This window comes from Corapipo altera, unplaced genomic scaffold (genome assembly GCF_003945725.1).
Source record: "Corapipo altera isolate COAL_440 unplaced genomic scaffold, ASM394572v1 0, whole genome shotgun sequence".
NCBI lineage: Eukaryota > Metazoa > Chordata > Aves > Passeriformes > Pipridae > Corapipo > Corapipo altera.
Window position 1 is genome coordinate 59691236 of NW_020884872.1, and position 20858 is coordinate 59712093.

The 20858-nt window shown below is 43.6% G+C and overlaps 1 protein-coding gene across 6 annotated transcripts in view; it reads left to right on the forward strand.

Annotated features, from left to right (window-relative positions):
* Position 1: 1 nt before the first annotated feature.
* Positions 2-20858, forward strand: part of ELF1 (E74 like ETS transcription factor 1) — an 85798-nt gene continuing 64941 nt past the window's right edge. The window contains exons 1-3 of one of the 6 annotated variants that reach the window (XM_027649910.1): positions 2-104; positions 5843-5914; positions 15972-16107. The gene's annotated coding sequence lies outside the window, so the exon portion shown is untranslated. Of the gene's footprint in view, positions 105-922; positions 988-5842; positions 5915-15971; positions 16108-20106; positions 20299-20398; positions 20494-20858 lie in introns of those variants that run through there. The other 5 variants (XM_027649927.1, XM_027649900.1, XM_027649946.1 and 2 more) reach the window with 5 other exon arrangements.

The window sequence follows — 20858 nt, forward strand, 5'->3', positions numbered from 1 at the left end:
CCTTCCCCACCTCCTGCCCTCGCCCGCTCCTCCTCCCTCACCCCTGGAGCGGCGAGCGCTCAGCGGGAGCCGCTCGGATAGGGAGCGGGAGCTGCCGCCGCTCGGTGAGTGCCGCTCGAGTCCCGCGCTCGGGGGGGCGGGGAGGCTCTGCCCTTTCCCCCGCGGCGGGGAGAGCCACCGCGGGCCATGGGTTCGAGCCCCGCCAGAGGCAGCGTCCCGTACCGCGCTGTCCCTGCCCCGCCGTGCCCGCGGGAGATGGGAGGTGTGGGAAGCAGAGGGGCGGTGATGGGGTGCGGAGGGACTTGGGAGGCGGCGGGCCCCAGCCGGGCGACGGTGCGCGCCCTTGTGTGGCGGCCGGCGGAACCCGGTCCCGCAGGACGTCCCTGCCAACTTTCTGGGAGTTCGGCGGCGCGTGTGTCGGGAGGGCTGTCGCTGCGTGACGGCTTCGCCTCCCCCTTCTCCCCGCTGACCCCGGCGCCGCCGCCCTACCCTCCCTCCTTCTCTCCCTGCCTATCTCCCTCCCCGCCCTATCTCCCTCCCTCCCGGCCGTCGTGGGGCAGCCGCGGCGGGGAAGGGGGGCGGGGGGGGGAGCCAAGAGGCGCCGTCCCGGGGCGGGGGGACGGGGACGACACGGTCGCGCACGGGCGTCCCCGAGACGCTGGCCCCGGGTCGCCTCCTCTGCTGCTTCCCCCCCAAATACAACTCACCCCGGGCTGGTATTCCACACCACCACCTCCGCGCCCCCCGCCCTGTGTGACTGATCTCCCCACGGTTCTGCGAAAAAAGTCCTGTTAATTCACCGGCTGCAGCTGGCAGCCTGTTTGCTACAGTCACGCACAGGGGTGGAGGAGAAGCCTGCGGAGTGAGTCATGGCTGTAAGAGGCCCTCCGGTTGTTTATGGCGAAAACAGGAGGTGGCTCATTCAACATGTGGGAAACACGGGTCGTAAGAAGTTGCCTCGATCCATCGTACAAGGATAAGGCAGAGGTACCTGTACATACCACCCTCCACCCCAGCTTGCTGTCGAGCTGCCTGCAAAAGGAGGTGGGGAGGTAACGTTGCTTTTTCCTGAAGGAGGGCTTGTGGTCAGACTGTCATAGCTAGCTGCAGGAGTTATGCATTTGTCAGCATTTCCATTATAAGTGTAGTTTTTATGTAGTTTACAGCTTGGTTATAAAAATATGCACTGGGTTGAAATTTGTTTCGCAGCCTCTTCTGCAGAAACATCTAAGCAACTTCTGAAATGGTTCTGTTTAGATGCTAAGTGGAAATACATGGAAAATACTAGCTTTTTACGTTTCTTTGAACTTTAAAACTTAGCTGCTTACACACGTGGACACATTTACAGCTCTTAGTCCAAAACAATTCCTCCCTCTTCCCCCCCCCCCCGGAGTTTGTTAAATTGAGGAAGAGTTGAGAGGTTTGGCCTCTGTAGGCATTACTCGTTAATTAGGGCAGCAGAGACTCTGAAGACTCACAAGGTCCCTGTGGCCTTGCATGAGGGTACCCACCTACAGAAGGGATGTGGGGCACCATGAGTCTGCACAACCCTGGCCCTTGAGTGCCAGAACAGTTCCAATGCCTCAGCACTGTGGACAAGAAGCTGGTGTTAAAATGGAGGCAGAATATGTTAACCTTGCTCTGTGGGATTTTTAATTTAATTTTTTTTTTTTTTTTACCCTGCCTGTTCAGTTGCTGCTTCTGAGACAGGGAACAAGCCCAGTATTTAGGAGCTTGCGTTTGTATACCTCTGTATATGTATGTCTCTGGACGTGAAACGTCTGCCACCCAGTGGATGTCGCTGATCTCTATACACTATTCTATACATTTACTACCTCTCCGCCCTGCCCTGCCCAGCCCTACCTCGTCTGTGCTAAGTTTGCAAAGGGAAGTACTCAGGAACTGTAAAAAAGCCAGGCTCATCTGGCTGCCGCGGGCCTGCGCACGATGATGGTGTTGGTTGTGACGGGATACACCACGTCCTTCCTGGCTGGCTTGGGTGATGGACCAGAGGTGAACCTCCAAGGTGTAGCGGCTCTCTGGCTGGGCAGCAGTGAGAGCAGGTAACATGAATGAGGCAAACAATTATATGCGGAGGGAGATGCAGCTTCATGCCTGAGACAGCTGGAGATTTGGATTTTGCCACCCTTGCCTTTGCCAAAGGATTTCAATATGAAGGTTTTCACCCATATGCTGTTGGATTTTCTCGGAACCTGGCCTAAGTCCCTGGGATCTGCTTCACAGTTATGCTGAACTTATCCATCTGGAACAGAAGTGAGCGGCTGTTTGCTCTTGACATATAGAAGATGTTTGTAGGTCTAAGTGTGTTTAAAATACAAGTTTTGAGTATCAGAATTGCTCGCTCCATGTCTGTAACTTTTTGCTTTAATCTTTTCGTATCTTAATTTCCCATATTAAAAAAACATGGATAGCAGTATCCTTTATCTTACAGATCATTGTGGTTATGAGACCCATAAAAGAACCTGAGAGAGAAGAAATAATTTCCTCTGGGATTTGAAATGTGTGGTGATGCTCTAGAGAACAAGGGTAAAAAGAGGAATTTGTCTGTTAATTATCTCAAAGCTTCAGTGGGGAAAAAAATGTGACCAGGTCAGTTGCAATTAGAGATTGATCTCCATGCGTATTAGCACTAGGAGACATTTTTAGTTACCGTAGACCACTTAATTCTAATAATTCCCAAATTCTCCTGTCTTTGTCACATTTTTAATACTGCGTTCTGTAATTTCCTACGTTTTCTTTCCCTTAGGAAAAGTGCCAAAAAGCAGATAGGCAGCTTAGGGTAGTGTGTGTGTGTCACCATCCTTTGTCAGCTGGATTTCTAGTGTAACACCCAGGACTCTGCTGGTGATAGGTCGTGGCTGTGGTCTGTGTTGCTGTACTTGCTCGTGTCTCAAATACCTGGTGCTGTTGTGGCCTCCACCAGCCCTGATGTGGAAAGCCTGGAGCCTCCTGCTCTTCCCTTTCAGCTGCAGCCTTGTCCTGCACCAGCTTTGGGGGAGAAGTTGCTTATGGCTGTGGGGAAGGCCTACATTGTCTGATCAGCATGAGGATTTGAGAAGAATGTGAACATGGCCTAGCAAACACCTATGGAAAATGCACACAGTGCGATTTGTCTCTGTATGTTTGACCAAATGCAGGTGGACTTTTCATGGGGGCAGCAATATATGGGCCCCACCCCTCATGTCAGATCTGTCACCAGGAACTGGAAAGGTGCTACAGCCTTTAAAGTTTGCCAGAGATACATTGAACATATAGCATTTTCCCTGTTCTTGTTCTGAAAACAGCTCAAGTGTTTCAGCTGAGTTCTTGTAATCACAGTCTGCCTCTTTCTGCACCCCTCACTCAGAGGTAACCTTTACAGCACATGGAACAAAATTTAGCCTGAGGCAGACATTCAGCTTGGAAAATTTCAACCCAAACAGTCAAAGTCTGGCCAAGTTACAAGCAGCTGGAAGCAGCATACTGCATTGGAAGTGTTCAACACTGCCTAACAGGCAATGCTACAACCTTCATCAATACTGTGTATATGTTTATGTACATGGAAATACAGTGCTGAATTACGATATTATTTGATAGGTTACCTGATCCACTGTCAGCCAGTTGATTCTGATTTTTTCATTTTTTTTTTTTTTAATTAGAGAATGGAACCTAAACCTCTTTGGTTAATGGTATGAATGCCTTCCCTTACTCACATTATTTATTGTTGTTTTCCGGGCTGAAAAATTAAAAACTTTAAAATGGCGCCTCTGAAATAAATGACAAGCCAGGGCTTACTCATTCTGAATCTTTCAAAATGACTTAGTGATTGTTAAAGACCAGTTTATAGTAGAACTAGAGCAAGTTGCTTCCCAGTGTTTTGAATTGTAAAAAACCACATCTCCCAAATTCCTAAGCTATTCATCAACTGTTCTATTGTAGCAGACTCACCCTATATTGTGTCCCTGATATATCTATTAAATCTGCAGTGAAGTGTGAGTTTAAAACAGTGCCATGGAGTCACTGTGGAATAAATACCACAAACATTGGCAAAGTTGCTTCATAAATCCTTCTTAGTTTAGAGAAGAATTTAGGCGTGTGTCAGAGACTGAAATGGTTAATGATTTATGCATTCTAGGAGACTTATGCAGGCTTTTGACTTGCATGATACCTCTGATGAGCAGTCGGGCCCCTCCCTCCCTCCAGTGCTGAAGGTGTGAAGCCCTGAAAAGGCAAGAAGCCGAGCTCGCAGGCTTTTGACTGTTGATACATCTGATGAGCAATCAGGCCCCTCCCTCCCTAAAGGCGGGAACCGGGCGAGACACAAAAAAAACTCAGCACAGACCCAGGAGTTGTTGGAGGCTCGAGGCATGACCCGTGATATAATAACTCATAACTTCTTAGAGTATGGGGGCTTCCCCCCTTCACCCCCAGCAGATCAAGGCCACCACTTCAACTGACAGACATGGAAGCATCGCTGGACCCCGTGGGCGGTGACTATATACATCTGTCCACTCTCAGCTTTTCTTTCCCTTACTCTCCCTTGCTCTTATCATGCCTTTCTCTCCCCTATGCATTTTCTTTCCCTCCCCAAAGGTTATCTCTGTGTCACATTGTTGTATGACAGCACCCAAACTGCTAGCATGCCTGTTAATACAGAATTGTTAAAATAAATCTCGTCAATATATGTTTTCAAACACCGATTATTTAGTGTCGTTTCGCTTTAATCCACCCCAAAGGAATTATTGATAAAACCTGGGTTACCCCCTCTGCCCCCTTTTTCCTGGGGCGGGACGTAACAGCGTGCCTTTTTTCTATGGGAGTGCAGCTGTTTCTTGTAGGGTTCCCCAGGGGCTGGATCTTGGTGTAAAGCTGGTTAATATCAATATATTCACAGCTTTTGTGATGATACCACGTTGTTACCAGTACATTACATACAGGTTTGTGCACATACGGAGCAAGTTATTAGCATGGTGTACTCCAAATAATTTTTTTAAATGTTCAGTATCCATCAGAAGGCATTTTTCATGCAGCCACATACAAAGGAAGCAGGACTGTGCTTACACCAGCAGGATAGTCGACTGTCTTCAAACTGGTAATTTAAAAGAAGATTTAAGAATTTGTGCGGACAATCATCTCAACAGGAATTTTCATTGCAGTTTTGCAACTGCAGTGTAGCCCTTGGCTGTATAGCAATATAAATATTGCACAGAAGTAGAAAAGTACGTGGCATTAGTAAGATCACAGGAATTCCATGTCTGGTTTTGCTGCTCTCACGTGAGAAAGGATGTGAAATATTAGTAAGAGTAAAGTGACAAAAGTGATCCAGTGTTTGGAGACCAGTTTTCACAATTTTAGATTGTACATCTGAGAGAGGAAATGATGCCTGTATATATCATACACTTGTGTAAGGAAAATACATGATATTTACTTGACCATCCAGTGTCCGAGAGATGAAGTTAGGTATGTTGTACCTTGAAATAGTAAGTAGCCATGAGGACAGTAAAGCATTGTAGTGGATTTGCTGTTGCTGGGAGTGTTTAAAGTGAGATGGGGTTTTCTTCTTGAAGATGTGCTTTGGCGTGCTTTGGTGGAGGACATTTCCAGTGTGCGTGGAAAGGGGAAGAACTGTGCTCCATTCACCTGCATTCTTCCCTAGATTGAAAACCCAAGATTATTTGCAGTGCCTTCTGTGTATTGTAGCACGTGTTGCTACTTTGGCAAAATTAGAATAAAATATGCTTCAGAACCTGAATGGTTTTCTCTTGGGTCAGGAGGACCATTTTTTCTTGGTGCCTAATTTGACTTCTGGGATTATGATTAATTATTGTGTACTTTCCTCCAGAGCTTCAATATCTGGTGGCAGCTGGAGACAGAATATCGGATCCTTATTTACAGAGTCCCCTTGTATTCCCAGGTTGGTGTTTCATCTTTCTTTGTTCAGGATGCTGACAGTTATATTCAGGGCTGAAAAAATTTTCCCTGCCATTAAACAGGCAAGGATGTTGCTCACTGTTCAGAGGTCAGCTGCTCAGTGCTCTCCCCTTAACCACCTCTCTGTCCTTCAGGCACACCCCTCCTGCTGCCAGATCTCCTGTACAAGCGGACAGAGACAGAATGTGTGTGTATGGCTTGGCAGCTTAGTACCCCCAGCAGTCACTAAAACAAAAGTTATGGTGGTGAAATCATTTTGTAACTTGAAACATGACTGATTGCTTGAATCGAGTTGAAGCATTACCTGCAATTCTCCTTTTCAGGCAGCTTCGCAGTAAAGCTGAAGGTTTAATTTGGCCTGGGAATTGCACTTCAGCCTAGATGGCTATGAGATGATGTTTTATAATTCCATAGTTCATTCTTTTTAATATAACAAACAGACACATTTTTTCCTTTGGCAGCTGAACTAGAACAAATATACTCTAAGTGTAGAAGTATTTCTTTCTGTAGAAAATTTATTTTATTGCACCTACTCTAGGGTAAATAGTATCAAAATTCTGATGTTCAGTATTTCACACAGTGGTTTTGATTTGGCTTTTTGATCTACACTTTGAAATATCCTAGGAATGTTTTAAGGTAACGAATTGCATTTTTTTATATAAGATGAGTTTACTGTAAGTTTTCTTGTTGAGGAAAACTGGAAGTTGAGACCAAGTTCTTGTAAATCAGGATCTTGAAAACACGAGTGTTTCTGCTGACTTGGAAATACATAAGCACTAAAGCACCGCTCTCAAACATGATTTTTAAATACACTTTCCTCATCTGCCCTACTGAGATGTGCATGTTTGAGAAAAAGACAGTACAGCCTTCAAGGGTTTGGCCCATATGCCTGTTGCTACATGCATTGGAGTTAGTGATAATGCACTATTGATTTCGAGGACATACAGGATCCAACTTGATAATGAAGTACAAATCAGATTGGATCTTTTCAGTTTTTAAGGGCTCTAGTTAGATTATTTAATAAATTTCTTCTCAAAAAGCGGCAAAATCAAAGAACCAACAGTAAGTTTTGAATTCTATTTTGATATTTCAGTAGTTGGATAAAACTTGGTTTGCAGTCATGAGTTACAGTTTGCCACTTTGTGACATTTTACTGTGTTTGTAATATTTAGTGAGTTTGAGTCCCTTCCTGGCTGTGAGGTGAAACAATGTTTGAGGCTGAGATTAAAGTTTTCAGCATTGTTAAGTGGCTAACATCCCTTTTAGGGGCATATTGAATTTGAACATAATACTATTAAATGGTTGAGCTATATTGCTTACTGTTTGTATGCTTAATAGCACAAATTGTGTGTGTGTGACAGTTATGCACCCAGACAACCAAATTAACAAAGGCTGGAAATAGTAGTAAGACTGTTATGTTTGTCAGGTTTGGTTTCTCCTTCACCACTGCCAAATGTAACTATAATCAGGATAGTGAAGAGTTAGGTGTTTTTATTGAGTGTATTACTCTGTACCTGCTGTGTATGTACAAACTTTCCATGTGGTCCCTAATCCAGCACATCTGTGGCCACTGAAGATGTAATTTTGCCACTCCCCAGAATTAATTTAATTGCTTTTGGGGTGTGTTTGGGCTCTTTGGGGAAGGGGCATGAGCTGGTGGTGGAGCAGTGGAACTGCTGGTGGAAAGTTGTAGGATTCTGCAACTTGTTGCAGACCTTCAGAGGCCTTTTTCAGGCAAAGGTGGAATTGAACAGCATCCTGGCATCTGTTCTGTGCTGTTTAATTTTGTTAAGAGAAGTTCAAGGAGAAATCGCAGTCTGTTGTTTTCAAGGTCTGACATTTATCAAGAGAATTACAGCAGATATGTTTGTTTTGAGGGAAACTGAAAGAGCAGACTTTGTCACCACTTGAAACTGCTGAAGAGTTGAGTAGGTTATGCTACCCTGCATCGTGGGATTTGGTGTTTTTTAAGATAAATGACAGGACAAGTGGTATTGTGGCTAAGAGGACAGTGAGACTAGTCAGAAAAAGGATGGTGACAGTAGTTAGTGTTCGTGTACTGCTGTAGGAATACTAACTGATCCAGCCTTCTTGTTTTTGAATCCAACATCCAATTATGTTATAATAGTAATGTGTTGTCTAAGGAACAATGAATCTCTAGAGCATAGTCCATAGCTGTGATGGTTGCCGTCTTCTTCATCACTTGCTCCCCAGCAGCTTGTCATTCCTCTTCTGCCTGCATTTACTGCCCCCCAACCTGCCAGCTGAACACAGGAACCCTTCTGTTTCTACCAAAATTATTTTGCTTACCTTACCTGGTTAAAATAATAGATTTATTTCCCTCAAAATGGACTGAGAAGCATAGGTGGCAAAGCTGTGGCAGGTACTGGTGACTGAACTGAGAAGCTGCTGGGGGAAGTGTTGAGGAAATTAGTGATGTGTTAGTGGAGATGTTAGAAATGAGATGTGTCTGGGATCTGTAGAACTGTAAGGCTTTCTCCAGCCTTGTGCTGGCAGACTTGTGCCAGCATTTTACTTTTATGTTTCCTTCTTGTAGAGGGAAATTATACCACCACGTAATTTTGTGCAGAGAACAGGTCCCCCAGCACCTGCTTACCTCCACTGAGGTTGTGCTGAGCTCTTTTCTTACATATTTGCATATCCATGTGCTCTGTGCATCTGTCTTTCATTGGATGACTTTTCAAATGAAATCTTCATCTTGAGCCACCCAAAACAAACCTAAATGTTTCTTTTAGGTTTTCCTACTTGAATTAATTTTATGGGTTAACAGATTTGGTCTTTAGGATTTGTAAAAGTATTATGAACAATTTTTCAAATTCAGCTTTCAACTGTTACCATTACAACCATTACAGATGTAATATTTTGATGAATGAGTGAACTGGCTTTTGACCATAAATATACTACAGCTATGATGGTGAGAGACAGAAATATACTATTATATTCTTTGCAAATGACCTGTTGTGAAAATTTTCCAGGACACATCTGTTATGTTAAATAGTTTTCATGTCTTTAAGATTAAATTTACTTTAATGATACTTTTATCATTATTTTGCTCTTTTGGGAGGGGAGTGGGTTAGTGCCTACAGCAGGATGTTGAGTTTAATTCATTACCTGTAGTGAGAAATTTGCATTTCTCTCATCCAACTTAGTGGACATTTGTTTAGTGAAGGATTTTTTTTGTTACCTTTTTAAAAACAAAGTGTTACATTTTACTAAATGTGAGGAAAATGGACTCAAATCCGATGCTGCTACCAATGGACTGAAATCTGAACGCTGCTACCAAATAATATTGAGGAGCAGTTATCTGTATTCACAGCTTAAATTTTTTTTTCCTTGTTCTTTGAACATTGTGTTTTGAGGAGATGGAGAGCAAAAATTGTTGACAGGCAGTTTTTTCAGCTAATTAATGATCAGATTTTCTAAGTGAACAGTAGCCATCAGTGAAGCGCCAGAGCTTTTCCGGTTGGATGTGACCAAGAACTCAAGATCTTCCAATTGCTTTTAGACAGTTCCTTTAAGTCTGGGCTTACTTTGTTGTGCTTTACGAATAAGGAAGAAGGTACAGAAAGCCCTGAGCAACTCTGTGGGGAGTCACGTGCTGTTGTTAGCTGGGCGTTGGTGCCAGTGATCAGATCCAAGCAGAAAGTTATGGGGAAAGTGAGGCAATAAGGCCCCATCAGGGACGTGGGAAAAAAGAGTATATGAATTAGCTCCCTGCCACCAGCTCTATTTTATCTCAGTAGTGATTTTGTTTTCCAGAGGATTTCAGGTCTTTGGTGTTTAATAAAAGTGAAAATAAATGGATGATGAGTAGTCATCTTCTCGGGTCTTGTGCAAGCACAGCTAGCAGAAGTGTGTTTCTGCTCTGCTCAGTGCAAGAAATTGTGTGTATGAATGTGTTCAGAGTAGATGATTCTTCCCCTCTGTGCGAGATCCCACCTGGAGTGCTGCATCCAGCTCTGGGGTCCTCAGCAAAAGAAAGACGTGGACCTGTTAGAGCAGGTCCAGAGGAGGGTCCCAAAAAAGATCAGAGGGCTGGGGCACCTCTCCTACGAAGACAGGCTGAGAGAGCTGGGAGAAGAGAAAGCTCCAAGGAGATCTTATCATGGCTTCCCAGTACCTTAAGGGGGCTTATAAAAATGAGGGAGAGGGACTTTTTGTGCGGGCAGACAGTGGCAGGTCAAGGGGCAGTGGTTTTAAAATTAAAGAGTGTCAGCACAACTACTGAATAATTATATGCAGTTTTCCCCATTTCTCTGTTTTGTTTTGTCAGTGTAGATTAACACTTCTGTGCTGTATTAACTCTGGCCTGCAGATCTTCAGATCAGATCTTCAGCCTGCTCTTTTCTGCCTATAAATGTGAATTGTTCCTTGGGCATTGTACCTGATGATTTGTACCCAAAGCGTGGTGTTCTCTCCTCTGTTTTCTCCCTGCATAGTATCCAGCTGCCATTTCAACAAAAGTGCGAATGTGCATTTTCTGATGATGCAAGTAGCATTTTTCTTGTTTGCTATCTGGTGTTGCTAGTTGCTAGTTTTTGTAGCATTTAATGCTGCGAGTGAATTTTTTCAATGTGCTGTGTAATTTTGCTGCAAAATTCCTATACCTCCAGATCTGACTTTTGCCCCAATGGTGCACAAATGATATACTTGTGTAGCTTTGAAAACATTCACTGGATAATGTAATATACTTGACTAGAAAGGGGGAATTTATTATATTTTCGTATTTAAGGGAAATTAGTATATTTTCAGAAAGTAAGTAGAAATAATGTATCTAACCCTGTTATAATCACCTGGAACCACAGGATACCTTGGGTAGATTATTCTGGATCTTCTGGGGAAGCGACAACCTGCTGCATGCAAGTAATGACTAGCAATAAAATAATTAAATGGTGCTTGTTTAGGGCAGAGGAGTTCCATTTTCTCATAAAACAGAGTAGCAGGGAGTAAGCTGCTCCTAGCTTGTGCAAAGCAGCAAGGGATCATATCCTAAAACCAACAGGCCCGAGGATGAGGACAATTAATGGAAAAAAACCAAAAAAGTAATTTTCTTTACTCTGTCCCCTTCCTGAGTGAGCTCATTGACTGCTGTCTTAAGGAAAGTTGTTTTAATTATTGTTATTCTGAATACTGAAATTAAATTAGTTTGATGTTACTCTTCAGTTACTCACACAGGAAGGCTTCTGTGACCACAGTCACAAGTGGTATATTTTTGTCTGATATTGAAAGCTGGAAAACATTTCTAATGCATCTTGCTAAAATGGGGGAGCATTAAAAGGAAAAGTTCAAGAAATGAAATTAGTTACAGAGAAGCAGTGGATGAAACACTCTGAATTTAGGCTGCCATCCTAGAATGTGAGCACTTCCTCAAATTAGGTATCTGTCCATTGATGGTAGAGGGATATGAAATCAGTCCACTGCAGTGGGATGTTTTCCAGAGCACACATATCTTTAAAGCTGATGGACCCTCAGTATATGCAGGACAAAACTGATTATAGGGTTAAACATTTATAATGAAATGCTAAGTGGACAATATTAGACTGAAATAATAAACATAATATAGTACTTTGAATGGAGTCTCCATGACAGGTTACTTGAGGATAATAGAGCTCCTTCCATTAATAACAGAATGACCTCTCTTAGTAGAAAGCAGGAGGAAAATCACATCTGTGAAACCCTGCCTGCCATAACGTCTTCTTGTTTTCTTAGCCTCTGGTTCCCAGTTTTGGTTTTGGGCTACCTAAACCACAAAACCAAGAAAGATGATTCCTGAGAGGCTTTTGGAAAACACATCACAGTAGCACCAATTCTCTGGAACCAAAGTTCCTTGCCTGCGTTCAGTGAAATCTTCTAGGATATGTTTGACTACTGTACCTCACTTTTATGGGCAAGTGACAATAGCAGAGGTGATGGGTTGGTTTCTTGGAGTGACCCACAGTATTTTAATCTTACAGGATTTGCTGGTAGGACTGCTTGTCTGGCTGAAGATGAGCATAGAGATGGAAGCTGCTGTTTTTGCAACTCAAAATGTGGTTGAGAGATCAAAATGTTGGCCTTCCAGCAGCCAGTTCACCTTCCCTGCAGTGCCAACCTCCCCAATACCCCTCCTTTTTGTGTCCTATGGTTTTTATTTTTTCTCTCTTCTCCATGATTTATGTATTCACCAATTGGTTAATGTAGCATGTATTTGGATAGGTAAGCCTGTTACTTAAAGTATTATTTCCTGAACAAGCAAGTAACCGGGTTGTGTTTCTAGCTAACTGTTCTTTAATAGCCAGGTCTCTACCTGAGTGAGTTGCAATGAAAAATTGATTCATTCAGATGAGCTTACTTTTTTGCACAATTTATTTTCTTTCTCCTGCCTCTTCAAATTACCACTTTTATCTTTTTCCATTAATTAGAGCAACTGGAAGAGCAGTAATAAACATGCTTTCCTTCTCTTTGTGTTCACATCCTGAGTAGTGCAGAAAAATACCCTGTTGCATTCTCGTAAGCATCTAAAATATTTGTGGAACTCTAGCTCAACATTTTTCTAAAAACGATGTTTATCTGGATTTCCTTTAATTCCATGTATTTGGTCTGCAACCATATAGGGAGTCTCAGCACAAGTGTGTGAGGTAGCCAGTGTGGCCTGCATAGAGTGGTAGGATTGAAAGGATAACAAAAATGGGAATAGAAGCAAACAGTTTTTCATCTGACTGGAGCAGTGGAAAACCTTGCAGCAACCACACCAACATGTGCAAATACTGGAAGCTCTTTTTGTTATTGTCTAAAACACAAATGTGAATAAATAATTCCCTGGTACTTCTTTAAGATATCAACAATAATTTCCTGTAGCATGGCTGACTTTTTGGGACTGCACAGCCTCCGCAACCTAACTCTCTAGTCTTTAAAAGAAAAGTATTTAAAAAAAAAAAAAAAAAGAAAGAGGCAGCTGCAGAAGTGCAGCTTTGGGTCCAGAACTGTCTAGCTAAGGGCGGTGCCTGGCTGTTCTCTCTCAGGAGAGGGTTTGATGGGGAACATTATGATCCCTCCCCCCTTCCCTCTCCTCTAGCTCAGTATAAAGGCCAAACAATAACAGCAACACTAACACAACCGTGCTCTAACTTTGGCGTGTCTGTGTGCTTCTCTCTGGGTGTACCAAATACTTTGTCTGTGATTAATAGCATTTCTTGCATATAAACTTCTACAAATCTCAGCTTCATTCTTGATTTTTATACTGTATTTTTATCTGTATTTGATTTAAAAATGCAGATATTAAAAAAATCCAGTGTGAACACTGTTGGTTTTTTTTCTTCTTCTTCCCAGTATCTGTTTATTATTCATGAATATGTTGCAACATCCAAAAATGTAATGAGTGACTCACAAAATGAGAAGAGGAAAAAATACAGTTACAGCTTTTTAATGAGGCTTCCTCAGTCGGCTAAAAAGTGTCCCAGTTAAGAAACCACTGACCATATAAAACCCACCCAATACTTGGTTTTATCTTCCTTCTGGGTGTATTTACAACATAGTTTCACTTGGTATATATTTATCGTCATTCATATGCCTGATTTTTTTTTCTCTCTTGTATCGGGGATTACAACGTTCCGACATCAAAAAGAAAAAACACAGAACAACATGTTTACAAATGGTTCTGGATTTTTCTGTGTGTGTGTGTAAGAAAGGAAAAGAGCAAAGGCTAAGTTTATGACTACTGGTGTAGTAACATCTTTAATAGTTTCAAATTGAGCTTTTATTCTTAAAAACTATCCTTGCAAGGACTCCAGAGCAAATAAAACCATCCTGTTAATGCAACACTGCCATACACAGAAGGAGTATACTAGTGGGAGATCTGAAGCTTGTGGGATTATGTTCAGTGTTGTTCTGCTTCAAGAATCAAAACTGACTTTCTTTATGGAAAGATTGTTTCTTACTCTTGGAAAATCTAAACCTTTCTTTTGTGTGTTTTTGAATTTTAGCAGTATTTATCAATTTTACTTCATGCCTTCTATCCCCTCACCTATGTGTCTTTGTTGCACAATAGCGGGAAATCTATATATTCTTAAAAGCTTTTTTTTCAGTGCAAATCTGTAGAAATAGATAGGCAACCTAATACTAGTCTTTCAAACCAGATGTACACCCAAGTGATCATTTCCTTTGTAAAGTTAAGGATCTAGAGTAATCTTACTGCAGTCAGGCTTGCATAGCCTTGTATATTATTGTATATTATTTTAAAGGAATTTTCAGGGCTGGCACATGTACTGCGTGAGAATTTGGGATAAAAACATGATATTGCTATGCCCTTAACTGGTTCTCATGGGATATTCAGTAAATATTACCATATAAAAATGAGTTCATATTAACTTTGTTTTGTTGCAAGTATGTTATAGTGAAGTGTTCTGTACATAAAACAGTGTTGCCTTTACAGTGCAAAGCTATACTTGGACCTTAATTAGAGCAATACTATCTTCTGCCTTGTTTCAGAAATGGTTTCTGCCTTTTCAAGCATTAAGGTCTTCTAGATTAAAAAAATAAATTCAGATAGAGTTACCCATGTGTTGGTATACAAAAAATTTCTCTGTTCATTTCCTTCTGATTAGTCGCCTTATTTGTTGTAGGGTCCATGCTGCAACAGAGTCTAGAAATGACAGTCAAAGATGTAAGGAATGTTGGCCTTTTTGTTGGCCAGTTTAGTGACTTTGAATGAAGAACTGGAGAGTAGCAAATTATTAGTGAGTTGGATTTCAGGATACAGGAGTCTTAGCTGCCTGTCTGACTATGGTTAATGATAAGGTTAGGTGAGGCATGATGATTTCTCCTGTCTGTCATCTGAGAAAAATGGGTAACATTGCATGTATTTTGCAAATATTTTCAGATCATCATTAATTATTTTTGTTTCATGATTTTTGTGCCGTTTAAAGCTCACTGAGAGAAGAAATATAGGATATAAATTTGTCCTGTCTTTATTTTAATTTCTTTGCATGAATTGCCTTAGAGCTGTGGGTTTATCAGTGTGACTTCTGTCATACCTACTGGCAGGGGTATTTATAGGATGTTAAGTGACTTCCAGTGCACTTTCCAAAATAAGTGGGGAAGTAGCTTGCAGAGGGAGGGCAGAACAAGAGCTAGCTCAGGTCTGAAAGCCGTGGGTTAAGCAGCACCCCTGTCCTTCCTCTCTGTCTGGAGCATCCCCCAAGTAATGTGCCTTTTTTTTTTTTTTTGTGACTATTGTGCAGTCATGTGAGTCTTAGGGTGAAAATTTACCTGAGTGGTGGCCCAGACTAGTAGTTCACTACCACCCACAGAGGAAGGTCCCATGTCCTTTGCTGGCAGTGCTCATCACAGTCTGAGCTGGTTCAAGAGCAGCCAGTGTTTCCCACCCACCCCAGTCAGCTTTCTGCCACTGTAATGCATTTAATAAGATCAGTGGAAGATTTAACAGGTACCACATGGACCAGAACTAGTGCAAGGAGAGGATGGGAAGAGAAAAGTGTGGTTGGGGTTGGCAGAGAAGTGTCAGAGAGGAGCTGGAGCCTGCAGCTTCTGGATGAGAGTAGATCAGAGATTATCCTATGTCAGAGCTGTATCTACTACCTCGATTTTTGCAATTCTTTCCCTGTAAAGGTTGCTTGTCAGTAGAAAGGAGAATATACCCACATGTTAAACCATTCTCAGAAATACCAAGGAGCATTACTTCTCAGCGGAGGCAAACCTATAACAAAAGCAGGAAGGAAGGAACTTGAAAGAGCGAGGAAAAGTGACTATATAAGTAGATTTTCCTGAAGGCTTGTCATCACTGGGATGTGACCTAGGAATACCTTAGAGATGATCCAAGAAGAGTTTGTGCAAGGCTGTACAAGGTCAGGGGTTTTAGCTGCGTGGGATGTTGCTGTGCAGCCACCTTGCCAAATCTGCCCTCACTAGGAAACTGTGGAGGCAAGGTTCAAAGCATATAATGGATGAGGTTAAAGTTGCCTGGTGCTTGGTTCTGAATTCATCTAATTTTAGACACCTCTTTTGCCCCTTCTGGTACCAAGGCATAATTTCTGGAGGCTTGTGCAACCACAGGCTTGAGAAACACTTCCTTATATATTTGAAAGAAGATGACATTGACTATCTGAAGGATTCCAATTAAGCACAGGATGGCCAGGATACTTTCCCTCTCAACTTTTGGTAAGTGTAGTGATCTTTTCAGATGCACTCTGTTTGCTACCACCTTTCCTTTCCTACAATTCAACTCAAGTTCAGAAGACCAGCACAGTGAAAAAGTAGACTGCTTTCTCTCAAATCATTGTGCTCTACTTTCAGCCTGTACTCAGCATGCACTAAAACAACAGTGAACCATACTTTTAAACTGCAAATTAATAACTGATAGCTGCATGGGCTGCACTCCAGGTGCCTAGAACCCTGAGTTCTACATTTCTTCTTTGAGATGCTTTTTTACCAAAATCTCTGGAAATGTAAATCTGTAGATGGGAAACAGTTGTCTTAAAAATATCACAAGTGTATGGTCTGAATTTGTGATTAAGTTGTTAAATAACACAGTTACAAGAATTTTTCTGTACCTAATGTCCTAGCAGAGACTTCCCTTGGGGATAGGAGTAAGTTACCTTATAATTTCCTGATGCGATTTCTCCATGTCTAAATGTTTAGGCCATTATGCATCTGGCAGCATTAGAAACCCACAATAGTGTTCCTCTGTGTTTTATGTGGCACCTACCACAGCGGGAGGAGCTGGTCCACAAACCCAAAGTACCAGGACAGCAACGCCGTGATAGACATATATTATATTTATGATATTAAAATGTGGTAGCAGTGCTACTGGTGTTTCTTGGTGACTTGGGTGAAGGCTGGTTCAAGTGTTGTCCTTCCACACACAAACAGTGTGATCTTGGGTGTATCCATTGCTCAGGTGTTCTTTCCTGCCATGCTTGTGAATGGGATTACTAGAACTTCCTTCCTACAGGGATGCCTGAGATTAAATATTTTGCAAAGCTCGAGATACTGGGATCCTACAAAAACAAATGCAAACCAGAAGTTCCTTAAATCAGATTTTTGCCCAGTGTTGAGGCAGACTTTGATGAGGCCCCAAGCCTGTGCAAGTTGATTGTATGAGCCTGAGCTGAGAGCAGGGTGGTGAGATCTCTTCTTGGCAATACTGGAAAGTAGTTAACAGCATCTCAAGCTGCTTTAGGAATGGTACCATGGGGTTTCACATAAACGGGGGCTTGGTAGGGCTTCTCATGTCGGGAACTTGTATAGAATATAACAGAAAAAAAAAACCAAAGAGCTTTTAAATTTAATTTTTCTGTTCCCTTCAATACAAAACAATATTTTCTCCTCCCCACCCCCCATCCAAAAGTGAAAGCTGAGCACAGTCACAAACCTCCCTCTTGGCTTGTTTTTATGAGACTAAAATGTATGTCTTTCACATGGGGCAGGAAACCTCCAGTGCACATCATTCTGGTCTGTCCTCACATGGCTTCAGTCTCATGCTGCCCCTTGTGCGAGAGTGCTGCTGTAGTCGGCTCCTGTGCCTCCTGGTGACGCGTCCAGTCTCACCCCATCCCATCCCATCCCATCCTTGCAGACCTATAGGTTTCAAAGCCAGTTACAAAGGAAGGCAGTGATTACCAAACCAGGGTGTAAAAAGAGAAGCAGCTTGCGTGGTGTCATGCTTGAGGCCAGCAGAAGTGAGAGCTACATCCAGATCTCTGCTACCCCAAGCCTGCTTGGCTGCAGTGCTCCCCTTGGGGTGTGATTTGGCATGTGTTTCTCTGGGAGCTGGAGCCATTGAAAATGTGAAAATTGTAGTATGTATTATTTATTTATTTGTCCAGTCTTAACTTTTCTGCTGCTGGGTTTTACTCTCTGCCACGCTGCTCGGCTGCACAAATATTTGCTCTGGGAAACAGTGGGGGGAGTAGCTCAGTGTGAGGAATATGAGGCTGGGATGGAGTAGAGGGCTAAAGCTGTTTAAATTGGCTTAAGCTGTGCTGTTGGTCAGTGTCTAGCTATGTCTTTTGGGCAAGCAGTGATCTAAGTTTTGTGGAAATACTCATCCCAGCAATGGGCAAGGTCACTTATTCTTCAAGCCAAAATTATAATTATCAAGAGACCTGATGCGGTTCCAGGGATGAACATCCACCTGCATTCTCTCTTGCTAAATATGTTTACATTTAACATATGCTTTTAAGAAAATATGGCTTCCATATTTAGCTTAGAAACAGCAAAATGTTTTCATAGCTTGTGCTCATACATCTCTACTAAATGATTTTTCAATTTAGTCGATTGCCTGGATAAGACTGTGTTGTTTCTTTCCCCTCTAAAACATAACTATTAGACTTTCTTTAATAATTAAAATGGCACTCTCCCTGTGCCAATGTTACAGTTCCTTGTAACTGCTGTGCACCTGGGTCAGATTTCTTCCCTCCACGCCCCATGATTTCCAAAGCACAAGAAAAAATGCTTTTAGGTGTAAGATTGGATTAGTCTTAAGTTGTTGGAGAGAAGGAATATACATCTGTTGCAAGACGGGGAAAATTTATAGGGACTAAAGTAACCATGCAGTGTTTCTTCCTCGTGGTCTTTTTTCACCTGAGAAATACAAATGAAGACATTTTGATAAAGAACTGTAGTGAAGATACTTTAGTAATTGATACCTTTAATCAGTAAGTCATAAAAAATGTGCTGCTGCTTTTTCCAGATTTTCCACTAAAGCAGGCTGCAAAAATAAGATAATAAACTACAGCTAATAAAATCATACTTGGGTAGTTGCTCTTTAAACAACAAACTGGGACCTAATTTTGCCTTAAAGTGCCATGCAGGTATCTTAGGGACTAAATTACTTGAAAGTAACCCCAAAACTTTCTTCTTGATAATTAATATCTCCAACTAGTGGCTATGTTTAATGTCCATAAAACAGTGAGTTTTGCTCAGCACATTATTGTGGGACTACTGTTTAATTATTACTGGGAGCGTTAATGATAGCTGTGCTTAAGCATATTTGATTTATTTCATTGTGTTTGCTAGAAGTAGTTTCAGGCTTTTACTCAGGTCTTCCCTGCTCATTGGAAGGTTGCCTCTGCTGCTTCCGTGCTTCCCAGTTTCTTATCCTGCAGTTACACCCTCTCGTCTGCTGCATGGGCTTGGGTCCTTGTGCCATGCCTTCCCTTACAGCTGGCATGCTGCTTTGGACTCTGCCCTTCTGGGAATTTGTGGAAAACCAGTGCACATGCCACCTGCAAACAGAGTGTGCACTTACCCATGCCACAAAACAAGGTGGAAGTAACTCTGTCCTCACCCTCTGTGCCATGTTTTTAAGATTACACGTCTGTCAGGCCTTTCGGAGTGCCCAGTGTGTATGCAGAGCCCATCCCAAGCCTTTACACTACTGTGGGCTGGGTGGCTTTCAGGGTATTGTTTATTAGGCACAGAGGTTTGTTTAAAGAACGTGAAAAGCATATCAGAAATTTACTGGGGATGCTGAGAACCTTGGCTCTGGCACTGGCTGCCTGTCAGTGCTCCATTGGGAACTGCACTTTAAATTTCCCTGAGCAATTTAGGCCCTCCAGAGTTTTGCTTTTTTTCAGAGCATAACCACTTCGGTGTGAGCAAGATGACATTGGTATAAAATACCAAATGTTCCACAGAAATGTGTTTGTTTATTTAATTTAGAATGAGAGTAAAGACTATGGACATAGTCTTAAGCTGCTCCAGGGCAGGTTTAGGTTGGACATAGGGAAGAATTTCTTCACAGAAAGGGTGATTAGATATCGGAATGAGCTGCCCACTTCATGGTGGAGTTGCAATCCCTGGAGGTGTTTTAAGGAAAGACTGGACGTGTCACATAGTGCTGTGGTCTACTAGTTGACATGGTGGTATTGGGTCAAAGGTTGGACTCGATGATCTCAGAGGTCTTTTCCAACCTAATTGATTCTGTGAATTATTACTCATGAAGGGGAGCGGGGTGGGATGTTTCGTAAGGATCCGAGGTGTGGGCAGCCTGGCGGGTCGGCCCGGCCGCGCTGGGCACGCTCCGCACACGAGGGAGCCGGGCCAAGCCGAGCCGGGTCGCGAGGCCGCCGCCGGCCCCTGTCCGGCCGCGGCGCTGCCCTTTTCCCCGCACCCACGGCCGGCACGGGCCGGGCAGCGCAGCGGGGCCGCCGCCACCTGCGGGCCGGGCCCGGCGGAGCGCCGGCCGCCGCCCGGGGCGTGTCGTGTCGTTCCGAGCCGAGCCGCCCGGCCCCGCGGTGAGTCACCGGCCGGGGCTCGGGCACCACTTCCCCCTCTCGACAGGAGCCATTTTAGCTGCACGAAGCTGCGGGGAGGCCGGGGCGGTGCCGCGGGCCCCGCGGCCGAGCGGTACGTGCTCCCCGGGGAGGGAGAGCCGGGCGGGGGGGACGCGGCGACCCGGGGCTGGTGGCGGCGGCTCTGCCGCCTCGACGTGCGGCCGCGCCCGGGGCAGCGCTCCGCAGCCGTCGGAAGAGCACGGCGGGGAAAAGGGAACTTCTGGCAAAGCGCAGCACCGGGGGAAAAAACCAAAATATAAACTAGACCGTGAGTAAAGGGACGTTTCGGGGCAGCAGCGCGGTAAGCTGCCTGAAGCTGAGCCTGTTGCTGCGGGCAAAGGGCACCCCGGCTGCCACTGTTGCTGCTCTGAACAGCGTGCTGCACGAGTGTGGCAGCTGGTTTGTAATTCTGTTGTGTTTTATAGTTTTGTCGCCTTTGAAGCGTGCGGAGGTGTCAGGCAGGCTGCCGGCCCGAGCCCTCCAGCCACCGCTCAGCGGACTGGTCAGCAGACGAATTTTGTTTATTCCGAAGCTGCTATTACCTGGGCCCGGTTGGCTTGGAGCAGAGCACGGTACAGAGCGATTCGGGCTAAGTGTTGGCTGTCAGCGCTGCGGCTTTGAGCACCTTTGCTC